This window comes from Bos grunniens, chromosome 16 (assembly GCF_055505025.1).
Source record: "Bos grunniens cultivar Pamir isolate PY7600 chromosome 16, Bosgru_T2T1.0, whole genome shotgun sequence".
Classification (NCBI taxonomy): Eukaryota; Metazoa; Chordata; class Mammalia; order Artiodactyla; family Bovidae; genus Bos; species Bos grunniens.
The window spans coordinates 73,618,833-73,634,216 of NC_141180.1; the positions used below are offsets into that span (position 1 = coordinate 73,618,833).

The window sequence follows — 15,384 nt, forward strand, 5'->3', positions numbered from 1 at the left end:
AGAATCACCAGCAAAAACAGTGGGATCTGTTGCTGAGTGTAACCACAAAACTGGAGGCAAGAGGGTGATAACAATCCATGCAGACGAGTGGAGGATGCCCTGAGCACGTCTCCCCAGGGCACAGGTCCTGTTCACAGATGCCCCCAAGGTTGCTCGGCTGGCTCCTCCGGCAGCTCTTACATTTGCAGGGTGTCTGGGGGGCACTGTGGGGACACTATTTCTCAACTGGGATTGGAAGTTCCATAGATTCTTCTTTATCTGTGGCCAACTCCAACTAAAGAAATACCAGAACACAATTCAGTGCTGTGTGCACTTGGGATGTGTGGCAGGATTCAAGTTACTCATCTTCCTTTATTTTTTATTTCCATTCTGTCATTAATAGCATATTACTTGTTTTAGTACAGCTTAAAAATCAGTGTCTTCTGTAAACTTTAATGTTGCAATATGCTAAACATTTACAAGGTATATTTTTATTAAAATAGCAATTAATATTTTAGAATCATAAATCTCAGGAGAGTTTGGCTGGGGTTAGAAAGGATTATTGGAGAAGGCAATGGCAACCCACTCCACTACTCTTGCCTGGAAAATCCCATGGACAGAGGACCCTGGAAGGCTGCAGTCCATGAGGTCACTAGGAGTCGGACACAACTGAGCTACTTCACTATCACTTTTCACTTTTCACTTTCATGCATTGGAGAAGGAAATGGCAACCCACTCCAGTGTTCTTGTCTAGAGAATCACAGGGACGAGGGAGCCTGGTGGGCTGCACAGAGTCAGACACGACTGAAGTGACTTAGCAGCAGTAGCAGCAGCAGAAAGGATTATTAGGGAAAGTAGAGACTTCATGTGTCTGTCCATTTTGGCCATGCAGGTCTCAGGAGCCTTTGTACTGAGTGTAGGATGGGGGGCAGGTACCCCCACTCCCCGTGGCATCTGACCTCCTGATCCTCCCAGGACCCCAGGGGTGAGGGGACTCAGCCCTTTAGTCCAAGATCCCAGAGCCTTCCTTTCCTCTGCCTGAGTCTCACCATCCAGGGGACCTGTCAGTTGAAGGCTGCCAACCAGATGCCCAGGTATGCTTGCTCCTGTGGGACATTTCTAGACACTCCTCACTAACAGACAACATCCTCAGCAAACAGAGGCAAACAGACCCAGTGTCCTGTGGGCTGACCCCCAGGGACGTCAGGGCCCAAGGTCAAGGCCAGATCCTGAGGGTATGCTCGGGTCCTGCATACCATCCCCAGAGAGCCCTCTTCTGTCTGGCTCTGCACCTCCCCAGGGACTCCATCACCTGTGTTGGTGTTGCAGGTTCTGGTCTGAGTCCTGGACCCCAGCCTGGGCCTCTGAAAGGATGGAGTCCACACACCATCAGGAGTCTTATCTGGACCAAGATTGAAAGAGGCCTCACTGCTCATCTCCTGAGGCGTATGTTTAGTACAAGCTCAGTTGTTTGGTTGTATAGATTTAGTATGAGTTTTATGTATAGTTTTGTGTTTTTTTTTTCCTGTTATGTGTATTTATGTTCTATATGTTCAGTTATGTATGCTTGTTCTATATTTAAAGTTTTTATATTAAATTTTATTTATCCATCTTGTTGCCTTTAAAATAATTCTCTATAAAATTAAACACACAAAAGAAAGCACTCTCAAAAGAGGTAGAACTCAGTGGATATTGTAATGCAGACACCTTAGTGTCTACCACCAAACTTGCTCCCTCTCTCATGTAATGCTCATTCAGTCTCAGTTGAGGGAGGAATTGCAAATTTAGTATTTACCATCTTTCCTTGTGTCATGTCTTTCAAAGGATTCTGTTTTCCGAAGTCTGTTTTTTCCATTACTCATAGTAACATTATTACCCTAGATCTTTCATGATGGCTTGAATGTCAGGACTTTTAATATTCAAGCAGTTTGGTTGGGAAAGAATTCATGAATCATCATGTTTCTCCTTGAGTATCTTAACAGTGTGGCCTTATTTCTACAGGCACAGGGTATTTCTATCCATAAAGGTTGACAAAATTCTAATTTTTTTTTCCTTATATGTCACTTGCTCTTTTATTCTAGATACCCAAAGGACTTTTGTTTCTCTTTAAAGCCCAATAATATTTCCAGAACATAACTTTCTATTAATCACTGCAAGTTAATTCTCATAGTTCTCTTTAATAAACAGCTTCAAACTTTTTTTACTTTAAGAATAATTTGCATGATAATATTTAGTATTTGCTTTCCATCTTGGCTTTGATTTTTTTTTCCCAGATATTCCAGTCATTCATATATCAGATCTATCTTCCACTTTTCACACTTTTGACAAATAGGTTGCAATTTTTTTTGCTATATTTATATTCCAGGAATATTTATTCAATAGGTTTTAAGAGTTTCCTTCTTTCCCTCTACTTTCTTACAATGCATTTTTTCATCATATTTCTCATAACTTAAGTTTTATCTACAGTGATATTTTCAATATTTTCTTAATCTTATGAGCAATGTGCATTTGTTTATCAGTTCTTTAATCCTGATCTTTCCTATTTTGAATCATTTTTTAAAAAATTTCAGTCTTTATTATTAAACATGTCATTATTCATGACAAAAGAATCATTGCACCCATAGAGAATGTGCTAGAGATTTGTGTAGGACTTTTTTATTTTCCAGTTTTTTTAATTGAAGTATAATTGGCTTATCACAATGACCGTTCCAGATGCACAGCATAGTGATTTAATATTTCTATAGATTACAAATGATCCCCACAATAATTCTAGTTACATCTGCAACCAAACAAGCTTCTTATAATATTCTTGACTATAGTCTCCATATTGCATAGTTCAACTCCTTACTCATTTATTTGTAACTGAAAGCTTGTAAGGCTTAATCTCCATTTCCAATTTCTTTTATCACCTTTCTTCCCTGGCAATCATGTTTGTCCTCTGTCTATGACTCTTTTTCTGTCTTCTTATGTATGTTGAATTGTTTTGTTTTTATGATTCCACATACAAGTGAAATTTTACTGTGTTTGTCCTTCTCATTCTGACTTACTTTACTTAGTTTAATATGCTCTGTGTCCTTTCATGTTGCAAATGGCAAGATTTATTCCTTTTTTATGACTGAGTAGTATTGCCCTGAACATACGTACTACATCTTCGTCATCCATTCATCTGTTGATGGACATTTAAGGCTCTCTATATCTTGGTTTGGCCTTTTAAGTGATGCTGCAGGGAATATAGAGGTATCTATGTCTTTTTAAATTACTGTTCTTATTTTCTTAGGAAAAATACCTAGAATTGGAATAGCTGGGTCCTATGGTATCTCGAATTTTCACTTTTTTGAGGAGATTCCCATACTTAAGATATATTACTTAAGATACCACCTAATAATGCATCTTAGTACACTTTGTCTCATGCTTTACATACCAACAAATATTCCTTTCTGTTTTCTTTACTAGATATTGATTCTTTAAAGACAAAAATTCTTAGAGCACACTTTTCTTCCCCTGATCCTTAAACATAGTTTGCAGTAACTAGAAAAGAGTTCATGAAATTTTTTCCTCATATTTTGAAGGCTTTTTAAAATTCCTGTAAATAAAGTTGATATTTTCTACAACCATGAGTTATTAAGGGTGCCACTGAATGGAATACATAAAAACCTGTAAAAGCAAATTTAATAAAAATAATTTTGATTACAAAACATGTTTGTTTCTATATTAATGGACTGATTGATAGGATACAGGCTGGAATGCAGAATTATGGAGAAAGGAGATGCAGAAAGTGTGGGGATGCATAAAAGGGCAGACTTCTCTGCAAGGGCAGAAAAAGTAACATTTACTTGTCCAAAGATAGAAAATATAATTCTGTAGCTGCAGTGGAAAGTGAACTTTCCCAAAGAAAAGATTTAATTCCAACATAATCAAATTTGTTTTCAGTCTTTGTTTTTCTTCTTGGTAGGAAAAAAAAAAAGTTAGTGTTAACGTGTGTGTGTGTGTGTGTGTGTGTGTGTGTGTGCTTGTCCCATCTGACTCTTTGCCATGCTATGGACTATAGCTCATCAGGCTCTTGTGTCCATGGGATTTCCCAGGCAATAATATTAGAGTGGATTGCCATTTCATCCTCCAGGGGACCTTCTCAAGGACTGAGCCTTTGTTTCCTTGCACTGCAAGCAGATTCCTTACCACTGAGCCACCCAGGAAGCCCCAATAACCCCAATGAAATCTGAATTCCTGCTGGTTTTGGTACTGACTACAATGAGTATGTCATCACTGTAAAATCACAAAAAGTTCTTTGGGGCAGGATACATGCACTTGAATGTAAAGAAGCAATATCCGACATGGGGTTGTGCTAATTCATGAAGAAACTTTGTTTGAAAGGTTTTCTTGGCTTGTATAGACTGTGATCTAAGGCCTTTTTGCTTATGTTTTATTTTGAACAAGTTGCTTGTCATATCTCTGTTGATGCACGTCTTCATAACTGGTGTTTTGCACCTTGTGGGCACTTTTACACTTCTCAGAGAGCATCAGGTGTGAGTATCCTGCATGGCCTGGCACTTGCTTTCATCAACTACAGAAATGCCTCCTGCTGTTTTTTTTTGTTGTTGTTGTTGTTTTTGTCTCATGGTTGGTTATACTCGTTCTGCCCTGTGACACCCACAATCCCAAATGTCTTCAATATTGACCTTCTTATCCTCATTACTTAGCCTAACTTCTGTCCTGAAGGAATATGCTGGGGGAAAACAGGGAGCACTCAACTCACATAGTTTGCCCTTGCTTTCTCCTGACTCCTAAAGGTAACAAATCAAATTTTTCTGTTTGAATCATGAAAATCGCCAAGTATCAAGAAATATCAAACTGTTAGATATTAAACAAGTAAAATAACCCTTCTTTCTCAAGTTTAAAATTTAAAATATGTACATATATTTAAAATTACTATCAAAAGCATTTAGCAAATCTTAAATACAACTAACACTTTTATATGCAATATTCCCTTAGAGCTTATCGCTTTTTCAATAATTCATTTCTGTATCATTTCATTTATCAAATATCTAATAATTCAAATTGTCATTATGTCATTTATACTTAAATAAAAATGAGATTCTACTAAATATTAACTTCTTTTCCAAAAGGCAAATGGAGTTATATCTTCAGTTCAGTTCAGTTCAGTTCAGTCGCTCAGTCATGTCTGACTCTTTGCAACCCCATGAATCACAGCACGCTAGGCCTTCCTGTCCATCACCAACTCCCAGAGTTCACTCAGACTCACGTCCATCGAGTCAGTGATGCCATCCACCAATCTCATCCTCTGTCGTCCCCTTCTCCTCCTGTCCCCAATCTCTCCCAGCATCAGAGTCTTTTCCAATGAGTTAACTCTTCCCATCAGGTGCCCAAAGTACTGGAGTTTCAGCTTTAGCATCATTCCTTCCAAAGAAATCCCAGGGCTGATCTCCTTCAGAATGGACTGGTTGGATCTCCTTGCAGTCCAAGGGACTCTCAAGAGTCTTCTCCAACACCACAGTTCAAAAGCATCAATTCTTCAGCGCTCAGCTTTCTTCACAGTCCAAATCTCACATCCATACATGACCACAGGAAAAACCATAGCCTTGACTAGACGGACCTTTGTTGGCAAAGTAATGTCTCTGCTTTTCAATGTGCTATCTAGATTGGTCATAACTTTTCTTCCAAGGAGTAAGCGTCTTTTAATTTCATGGCTGCAGTCACCATCTGTAGTGATTTTGGAGCCCCCCAAAATAAAGTCTGACACTGTATCCACTGTTTCCCCAACTATTTCCATGAAGTGATGGGACCAGATGCCATGATCTTCATTTTCTGAATGTTGAGCTTCAAGCCAACTTTTTCACTCTCCTCTTTCACTTTCATCAAGAGGCTTTTTAGTTCCATTTCACTTTCTGCCATAAGGGTGGTGCCATCTGCATATCTGAGGTTATTGATATTTCTCCTGGCAATCTTGATTCCAGCTTGTGTTTCTTCCAGCCCAGCGTTTCTCATTATGTACTCTGCATATAAGTTAAATAAGCAGGGTGACAATATACAGCCTTGACGTATTCCTTTTCCTATTTGGAACCAGTCCATTGTTCCATGTCCAGTTCTAACTGTTGCTTCCTGACCTGCATACAAATTTCTCAAGAGGCAGGACAGGTGGTCTGGTATTCTCATCTCTTGAAGAATTTTCCACAGTTTATTGTGATCCACACCGTCAAAGGCTTTGGCATAGTCAATAAAGCAGAAATAGATGTTTTTCTGGAACTCTCTTGCTTTTTCCATGATCCAGCGGATGTTGGCAATTTGGTCTCTAGGTTCCTCTGCCTTTTCTAAAACCAGCTTGAACATCTGGAAGTTCATGGTTCACGTATAACTGAAGCCTGGCTTGGAGAATTTTGAGCATTACTTTACTAGCGTGTGAGATAAGTGCAATTTTGCGGTAGTTTGAGCAGTCTTTGGCATTGCCTTTCTTTGGGATTGGAATGAAAGCTGACCTTTTCCAGTCCTGTGGCCACTGCTGAGTTTTCCAAATTTACTGGCATATTGAGTGCAGCACTTTCACAGGTGAGTTTATTGATACTTAAGAGATCCTATTCCACAAATTAATTTTTAAAACATCATTTACTTCTATTTGATTATTGTCTTTATGGTCTTTTCAGAGGCTTGATGTTTGAATAAATGAATACATTTTTTGGGTTTCCCTAGTGACTCAGATGGCAAAGAATCCACTTGCAATTCAGGAGACCTGGAATATATCCCTGGGTCTGGATGATCCCCTGGAGAAGGGAATAACAATCCATTTCAGTATTCTTGCCTGGAGAATTCCATGGAAAGAGGAGTCTGGCAGGCTACTGTCCATGGGGTCACAAAGAGTCAGACATAACTGAGTGACTAACACACACACACACACACACATTAGTTATCATAGTTCTATCTACAATAACATGATGCATTTCTATGATTAACAACTGTATGCAGAAAAAAAAATGAAGTTTTTGTATGAATTTCTATGTAAACTGGAACTGTTTCTTCAGTTAGGAATATGAACATTTTAAAGTAGCATGATTGCAGTCTCTGGGCTGCAGTGAAGGGCTGCTGGGTGTCCCTACATCTGCCTCCTTCCCAGGGAAGAACTGGTGCTCTGAGCAGAGAGGACCTGCTCACAAGCCATCCCCAGGTTCCTTCCAGATGCATGCTCTACCTACAGAATATTGGGACTAAAAGCAATTTCAGTGAATGGGTTTCATGTGCTTTTGTTACCAGAGTTTCCAGTGAACTAAAATGATGCCATTGTGGCAAGAAGTAAGGGCACAACACAAGTGATCAGAAAGTCAGCGTCAGCTTCCACCAGCACTGATGACCTTGAAGAAGTCTTCCAGGCAGGAGATGGAGTGAAGCCTTGTAGGCAGTGCAGCTGCATCTCACCAGCCACTGGTGGTGATGAGTTATCATCCCTCAATGAATCTTTAATACCCATCTTTTGAGAAGCAGCCTGCAATTGCACCGCTTGAGATACTTTTATTTAAGCCATATTTAGCAGCACTGTTATAGCAGGGATCTAGCAGTGAACAAAGCAGTCAAATCTTGCTTTCAAAAGAATTGCAGGAAATACTGACAAACAGATAAGTAAATGAACATGTGTTGTAAAGTGACTGAATTCTTCACAAGGACTATGAAAAAATAATAAACCACAGAAAGGGGAGGGGGATGTGATGAGAATTACTACATTAGATAAAGCAGTTATGTTAGCCCCATAAATAACACTTTTATGGATGATGTAGTATGCATAAATGTAAAAGAGTCTAAATGCACGGGTCATGGTGAGGGTAGGATGGAGTGATTGTGGTTAGTATCTAGATTGCTTAGAGAAGAAGTCATCTTCCAATAAATCTCTCTCAATTCCATCGATATTCCTCCAGACTGATGCCCCATTATCACTCACTTGAAGCACATTTAAATATTCATCCCTCCTCCCTTCATAAGGCACACCCATGATTTTCACAAAATTTTGTCTTTTAACTTTGCAATACAACTTCTAGAATTCCCTCTGCCTGAAGTACTTTATCCATCTGTCTTGCCCCTTATATTTCAAAGATTAACTACTAGCATATCTTCAAACCTCAAACATCTGAGCATTTTAATTCTTTGTAAAGTCATCCTTAACAGTGAAATGATTCCAACTGACACATTTAGATTTTGTCTGCCCAATTCCTTTTCCCATTCCCTCCTTGTGCCTAAATACCTGCTTCCCATTGGTGAAATGTTTCCCCCTTACCCTCTTGATGCTGGTAGAGTTTTAATAAAGTGATTTCTCTCCACCAAAAGGAGAAGGGACAGCAGAGGATGAAATGTTTGGATGGGATCCCCAGCTCAGTGGATATGAATTTGAGTGAACTCCAGGGGATAGTGAAGGACAGGGAAGCGTGGAGTGCTGCAGTCCATGGGTTTGCAAAGAGTTGTACATGACTTAGCCACTAAACAACAATCTCTGCCAGGGTAAGCATATTTGCCAGGCTAAATTTAAAGAGCTCCTTACACCCCTGAAGTCAGTGATTGTTCCAAGAAAAGGTTCAAGGTCTATGAACAGGCAGTCAAAAATAGTTTGTGACATACTTACAAAATGATAAAGGAAAATCTTATAAAAAGGAACCAATAATAGGAAATTGAATGAAAAGATGGAGAGCAAGTGAAAGAGTGCTGACAACAGTGATTAGTCTGTTGGCCCAGCCTTTCCTGAAGCCAGTCAGCCTTCAGAATCTCTGATTTTATGTGAGAAAAAGACAGGCACCAAGACATGGAAATATAATGGGTTTTAAAACTCAATTTAAAATTAAACTTGCTAACTAATACTGCTCTCCTACATATTCACCAACAAAACACATAAGACATTAGTTTGTAACTCTGCCTACTAACAATTTCTCCCTAGACTAGTGGGCTAAAGTCTGTGGGGTTGCAAAGAGTCAGATATAACTGAGTGACTGAGCACATACACAGACTCTAAAATATGGTGAGAGAAAGAGATTGTTGCTTTCTGGGAATGGCTGTACCATTCCCAGAGTTCACTGTTGTATCTATCACCTTTGATCATTGGGAAAATATTTACAAAGCTCAACATACAGAAAATGAAGATCATGTCATCTGGTCCCATCACTTCATGGGAAATAGATGGGGAAACAGTGGAAACAGTGTCAGACTTTATTTTTGGGGCTCCAAAATCACTGCAGATGGTGACTGCAGCCATGAAATTAAAAGACGCTTACTCCTTGGAAGAAAAGTTATGACCAACCTAGATAGCACATTGAAAAGCAGAGACATTACTTTGCCAGCAAAAGTCCGTCTAGTCAAGGCTATGGTTTTTCCTGTGGTCATGTATGGATGTGAGATTTGGACTGTGAAGAAAGCTGAGCGCCGAAGAATTGATGCTTTTGAACTGTGGTGTTGGAGAAGACTCTTGAGAGTCCCTTGGACTGCAAGGAGATCCAACCAGTCCATTCTGAAGGAGATCAGCCCTGGGATTTCTTTGGAAGGAATGATGCTAAAGCTGAAACTCCAGTACTTTGGCCACCTCATGCGAAGAGTTGACTCATTGGAAAAGACTCTGATGCTGGGAGGGATTGGGGGCAGGAGGAGAAGGGGATGACAGAGGATGAGATGGCTGGACGGCATCACTGACTAGATGGACGTGAGTCTGGGTGAACTCTGGGAGTTGGTGATGGACAGGGAGGCCTGGTGTGCTGCGATTCATGGGGTCGCAGAGTCGGACATGACTGAGTGACTAAACTGAACTGAACTGAAATCAAAATACAGCAATCTTTATCATATTTTCCATGTTACTTTACATCATAACCCTGAGATGGAGACTTCCGAGTCTCTGTTGAGGTTTTTTACTTTTGTTTCTTCTCTTTATTTCAGTGGAATTGTTTCTCCCCCTTCTGTTGATTCCTATAATCACACGTTACAGGGGCTGCATGTTATTCTTTCTTAACTGTACTAATAGTTAGGAAAGTCTCAGTAATTGCTGGGAGTTTCCAATCAGTTTATGACCTGTCCCATAACAGAAAATTTCTGATTATTTAGAGCACCACTAATAAAATACCACTCAAGAACCTAATGGCTTTCACTCATCCATGATTGCTGTTGTTGTTCAGTCACTCAATCATGTCCAACTCTTTGCTAATGCATGCACTGCACCAGTCCAGGCTCCTCTGTCCTTCACTATTTCCTGGAGCTTGCTCAATCTCATGTCCATTGAGTTGATGATGCCATTCAACCATCTCATCCTCTTTTGCCCTCCTCTGCTCCTGCCCTGAATCTTTCCCAGCATCAGGGTCTTTTCCAATAAATCAGCTCTTCACGTCAAGTGGCCAAAGTATTAGAGCTTCAGCATCAATCCTTCCAGTGTATATTCAGGGTTGATTTCCTGTTGGATAGACTTGTTTGAGCTCCTTGCAGTCCAAGGGACACTCAAGAGTCTTCTCCTGCACTACAATTTGAAAGCATCAATTCTTTGTCACACAGCCTTCTTTATGGTCCAACTCTCACATCCATACATGACTTCTAAAAAAAGCATAGCTTTGACAAGATGGGCCTTTGTCAGCTAAGTGATGTGATACTTTTGTAAGTACCAGTCATCTATATCTATCTATCAGATATTTGCCTGAAGCACCCAAAGTAGGCAGTGGTTTCCTCACACAACTATGAATGAAATCATATGGATAACTATGAATGAAATCCCATGGACAGAGGAGCCTGGGGGCTATAGTCCATGGGGTCACAAAGAGTCAGACAAGACTGAAGTGACTTAGCACATATGAATGAAACAGACTAGACCATCAAAATATTTCCAAGGAAAGACCATCAAAAATGGCAACTGGGATATTTTTGGTCCATTTTGAGTTGAGTTTTGTTTTTGATGTAAGATAAAGGTCTGGTTTCATTTTTGGATGTGACTGTCCATTTCCTCAAATATATTCATTGAAGTAACTATTCTATTCACATTGTATTCTAAATTAATTGATCACTGATGTGTGGTTTTATTACTGGGTTCTCTGTTCCACTGATTTATGTCTATTTTTATATCAATGCCATATTTTGACTACTGTAGCTTTGTAATGTAATTTTAAATCAAAGAGCATGAGACATCCAGCTTTGGTTTTCTCAAGGTTATTTTTGCTATTTGGACCTTTTATGTTTCTGTACACAAAGCAGGATTGTTCACTACTGTGAATAATGCCACTGATAATTCTGTTAGAGATTTCATTGAATATGTGGATTGCTTTGGGCAATATGGTGATTTTAGCAATAATGATTCTTTTAATCCACCAGCATAGAATACCGATTTGCTTCTTTTGCCTTTCTCAATTTATTTTGTCAATGTCTTAGAATTTGCAGTATAAAAAGCTCTCACTTTTCTTTACTAAATTTACTCCTAGGCATTTTATTATTTTTTGATGCAACTGTAATATCTAAAGCTCAGGTACATGTTCTGCTGATCTTATCTCTATTTTATTGAATAGCTGTTAGAGTGACCATCATTTATTAATGAAGTTTTATCAGATATTGATCACTTGGTTATATGCAGTTTTCTTCTATATATACATTTTAATAAATGCCTCCTTTATTAAGGTTAAGCTTCACATTTCTATGGCTAATTTACTCTCTTGGACTCCAAAATGACTGGGGATGGTGACAGCAGTCATGCAAATAAAAGATGCTTGCTGCCTGGAAGGAAAGCTATGACAAACCCAGGCAGCACTTTAAAAAGACATCACTTAATTGAAAAGGTCCATCTAGTCAAAGCTATGGTTTTTCCAGTAGTTGTACAAATGTAAGAGTTGGACCGTAAAGAAGGCTGAATGCCAAAAAATTTATATTTTTGAATTGTGGAGCTGGAGAAGACTCTTGAGAATCTGTTTGACTGCAAGTGGATCAAGCCAGTAAATCCTAAAGGAAATCTGCACTGAATATTCATTGAAATGACTGAAGCTGGAGTTGCAATATTTTAGCCTCCTGTTGCAAAGATCAGACTCATTGGAAAAGTCTCTGATGCTGGGAAAGATTGAAGGCAAAAGGACAAGAGGGAATCAAAGGATGAGGTAGTTAGATAGCATCACTGACTCAATGAACATTAAGTTGAGCAAACTCTGGGAGATAGTGAAGGACAGGGAAGCTGGGTGTGCTTCAGTTCACGGCATTGCAAAGAGATGGACATGACAGAGACTGAAAAACAACAGTGTCACATACTAACTAACACTGTTTTAGATTTAAAAATAAGACCAAGACTTTTCCAATTGCTCTCTCATATCCAGCAAATTGTGTTATATAGGAAATATTTTCAGTGAGAAATAAGTGTTGCCAGGTGCTCGCTAATAGATTTAATCATGATCCTAATACCAGAATCAATGAAGGACTAGGAAACCTGGCATGCTACAGTCCATGGAGTCACAAAGATTTAGACATGACTTAGTGACTCTTTTCCAGTATAGGTCATTATAGAGTACTGATAGAGGAGGCTGATGGACTACAGTCAATGGAGTTGCAAAGAGTTGGACATGACTGAGTGACTAAGCACCGTACATAGAGTATTGACTCGAGTTCCCTGTGTTTTATAGTGGATCCTTACTAGTTGTCTACTTTGTATATAATAGTGCATAAATATCAATCCCAATCTCCGAATTTATACCAGACATTTTTTCTCAATCAGCTTATTTTTGAGCATCTACTTTAGCAAGTGCGTCAATTCCTTTTCTACTATGATGATATGTGAACGTTGTATAACCCAGGAATGTCTTTCTCAAGAACTTCTGAGCCTTCCTTCCTAAAAGTCATAATAAAAAAAACGTGTCCCTTTATCCCAGTCTGTGTGGAAAATTTCCACAAATGCCGATGACTCAACACAGATGGGATCCTTGAGGCTGAGGACCTGTGTTATCTTCTCATTAGCTCATTCAGTGTTTATAAATCTCGCCCCCCCCTCCCCAGTCAGTTGTTTCAGGGGAGCTGGTTTCAGTCTTTCTCCTTGCAATAGTCTTGACCTTTATCACAATGTCTTGAATAAAGTTTTCCTTGCCTATTTAAGTCTATCCAGTGTAATGTTTTGGGGAAGATCTGTGGCTCTTTTCTATTAACTAACTAACTAAAGAAAAATCTTGCACTCAAAATACACAATGACAGTTGCTTCAGTCAGTTTCAGGTACAGTAACAGAATACCTTGGATTAGGGTGCTTATACAATACTTATTTGTTTCTCATAGTTCTAAAGATTGAGAGTTCAAGGTCAGGATGCAGCAAGGTCAGGTTTTAGTGATTGCATTCTTACTTGCATTTTGCCACCTTCTCAGTTATCTTCAAGTGACAGAAATAGGGAAAGGACTAGCTCTATTCCTCTTTTTATAAACATGGTAATGTCATAGGGACTCCACTCTCATGGCCTAATTACCTCCCAAAGGCTCCACCTCTTGCAACCATCCCACTGAAAGTGAGGGTTTCAATGTGTAAATTTATGTGGGGACACAGAGATTCAGTTCATAACAATAATAGCTTGTGCTATTTATAGTTAACAGAATTTACTTAGAATGTTCAAGGTACTATACATTCTCTAAGGTGATCCTGTTTCATTGTTCTTACATAATTTATTCTTTTTTTCTCTTAATTTTATTTTATTTAACTTTACAATATTGTATCGGTTTTGCCATATATCAAAATGAATCTGCCACAGGTATACATGTGTTCCCCATCCTGAGCCCTCCTCCCTCCCCATACTATCCCTCTGGGTCATCCCAGTGCACCAGCCCCAAGCATCCAGTATCATGCATCGAACCTGGACTGGCAACTCGTTTCATATATGATATTATACATATTTCAATGCCATTCTCCCAAATCATCCCACCCTCTCCCTCTTATTCTGTTTAATTATTACAAATATTCACCAGCTTTTGTAGATAGTTGTTGAAACAACTATAGGAAATTAAAAAAAAAAATCCAATATGTTGATCGGTCAAAGAAATATTAATCTAGAAGAGTCTTGCTAGAGTTTGCTGTTACTCCGAACTTGATCCAGAATGGCTACTCTGATCTATGTTGATAAGGAAAATGGAGAACCAGGCATCCATGTGGCTCCTAAGGATGGGCTGAAGCTGAGATCTGTGCCTTTCAAAGCTTTAGATGGGAGATCTCATGTTTAAACACTGCATGTTGGCAAAATGTTTGATGCTTCACCAGCTTTACCAAAAACTGCCAGAAAGGCTTTGGGAAATGTCAACAGAGCTACAGAAAAATCAGTTAAGATGAATGGACCACTTAAACAGAAACAGACAACTTTCTCTATGAAAAAAATTACTGAGAAGACTGTTAAAGCAGAAAGTTTGGTTCCTGGCTCAGATGACACCTATACACAAATAGAAAAATTATTTCCCTTCAATCCATTAGATTTTGAGAGTTTTGACCTGCCTGAGGAGCACCAGATCGCCCACCTCCCCTTGACTGGAGTGCCTCTCATGATCCTTGATGAGGAGAGAGAGCTTGAACAGCTATTATACGTGGGCCCCCCTTCGCCTCTGAAGATGCCTCCTCCGCTGAGGGAGTCCAACCTGTTGCAGTCTCCCTCAAGCATTCTGTCAACTTTGGATGTTGAATTGCCACCTGTTTGCTGTGACTTAGATATTTAAATTTCTTAGCACTTTATAGTTTGGGTATGTATTAACAGTTTGTATTAATAAAGCAATTATTTGTGTAAAAAAAAAAAAGAAATGTTAATCTACTTGGCAAATTGGAGCTATATTAAAACTCAGTTAATTCTTCACCATTGAAATCATTAATCAGTTCAGTTCAGTTCAGTCGCTAAGTCCTGGCCAACTCTTTGTGACCCCATGAATCGCAGCACCCCAGGCCTCCCTGTCCATCACCAACACCCGGAGTTCACTCAGACTCATGTCCCTTGAGTCAGTGATGCCATCCAGCCATCTAATCCTCTGTCATCCCCTTCTCCTCCTGCCTCCAATCCCTCCCAGCATCAGAGACTTTTCCAATGAGTCAACTCTTCGCATCAGGTGGCCAAAGTATTGGAGTTTCAGCTTTAGCATCACTCCCTCCAAAGAAATCCCAGGGCTGATCTCCTTCAGAATGGACTGGTTGGATCTCCTTGCAGTCCAAGGGACTCTCAAGAGTCTTCTCCAACACCACAGTTCAAAAGCATCAATTCTTCAGCGCTCAGCTTTCTTCACAGTCTGACTCTCACATCCATACATGACCACAGGAAAAACCATAGCCTTGACTAGATGGACCTTTGTTGGCAAAGTAATGTCTCTAGGTTGGTCATAACTTTCCTTCCAAAGAGTAAGTATCTTTTAATTTCATGGCTGCATTCACCATCTTCATTGATTTTGGAGCCCCCCAAAATAAAGTCTGACAC

At 39.4% G+C, this 15,384-nt stretch overlaps 1 pseudogene; it reads left to right on the top strand.

Moving 5' to 3' along the window:
* The first annotated feature begins 13,995 nt into the window (after positions 1-13,995).
* Positions 13,996-14,675, top strand: LOC147357002 (securin pseudogene; annotated as a pseudogene).
* The last annotated feature ends 709 nt before the right edge of the window (positions 14,676-15,384 follow it).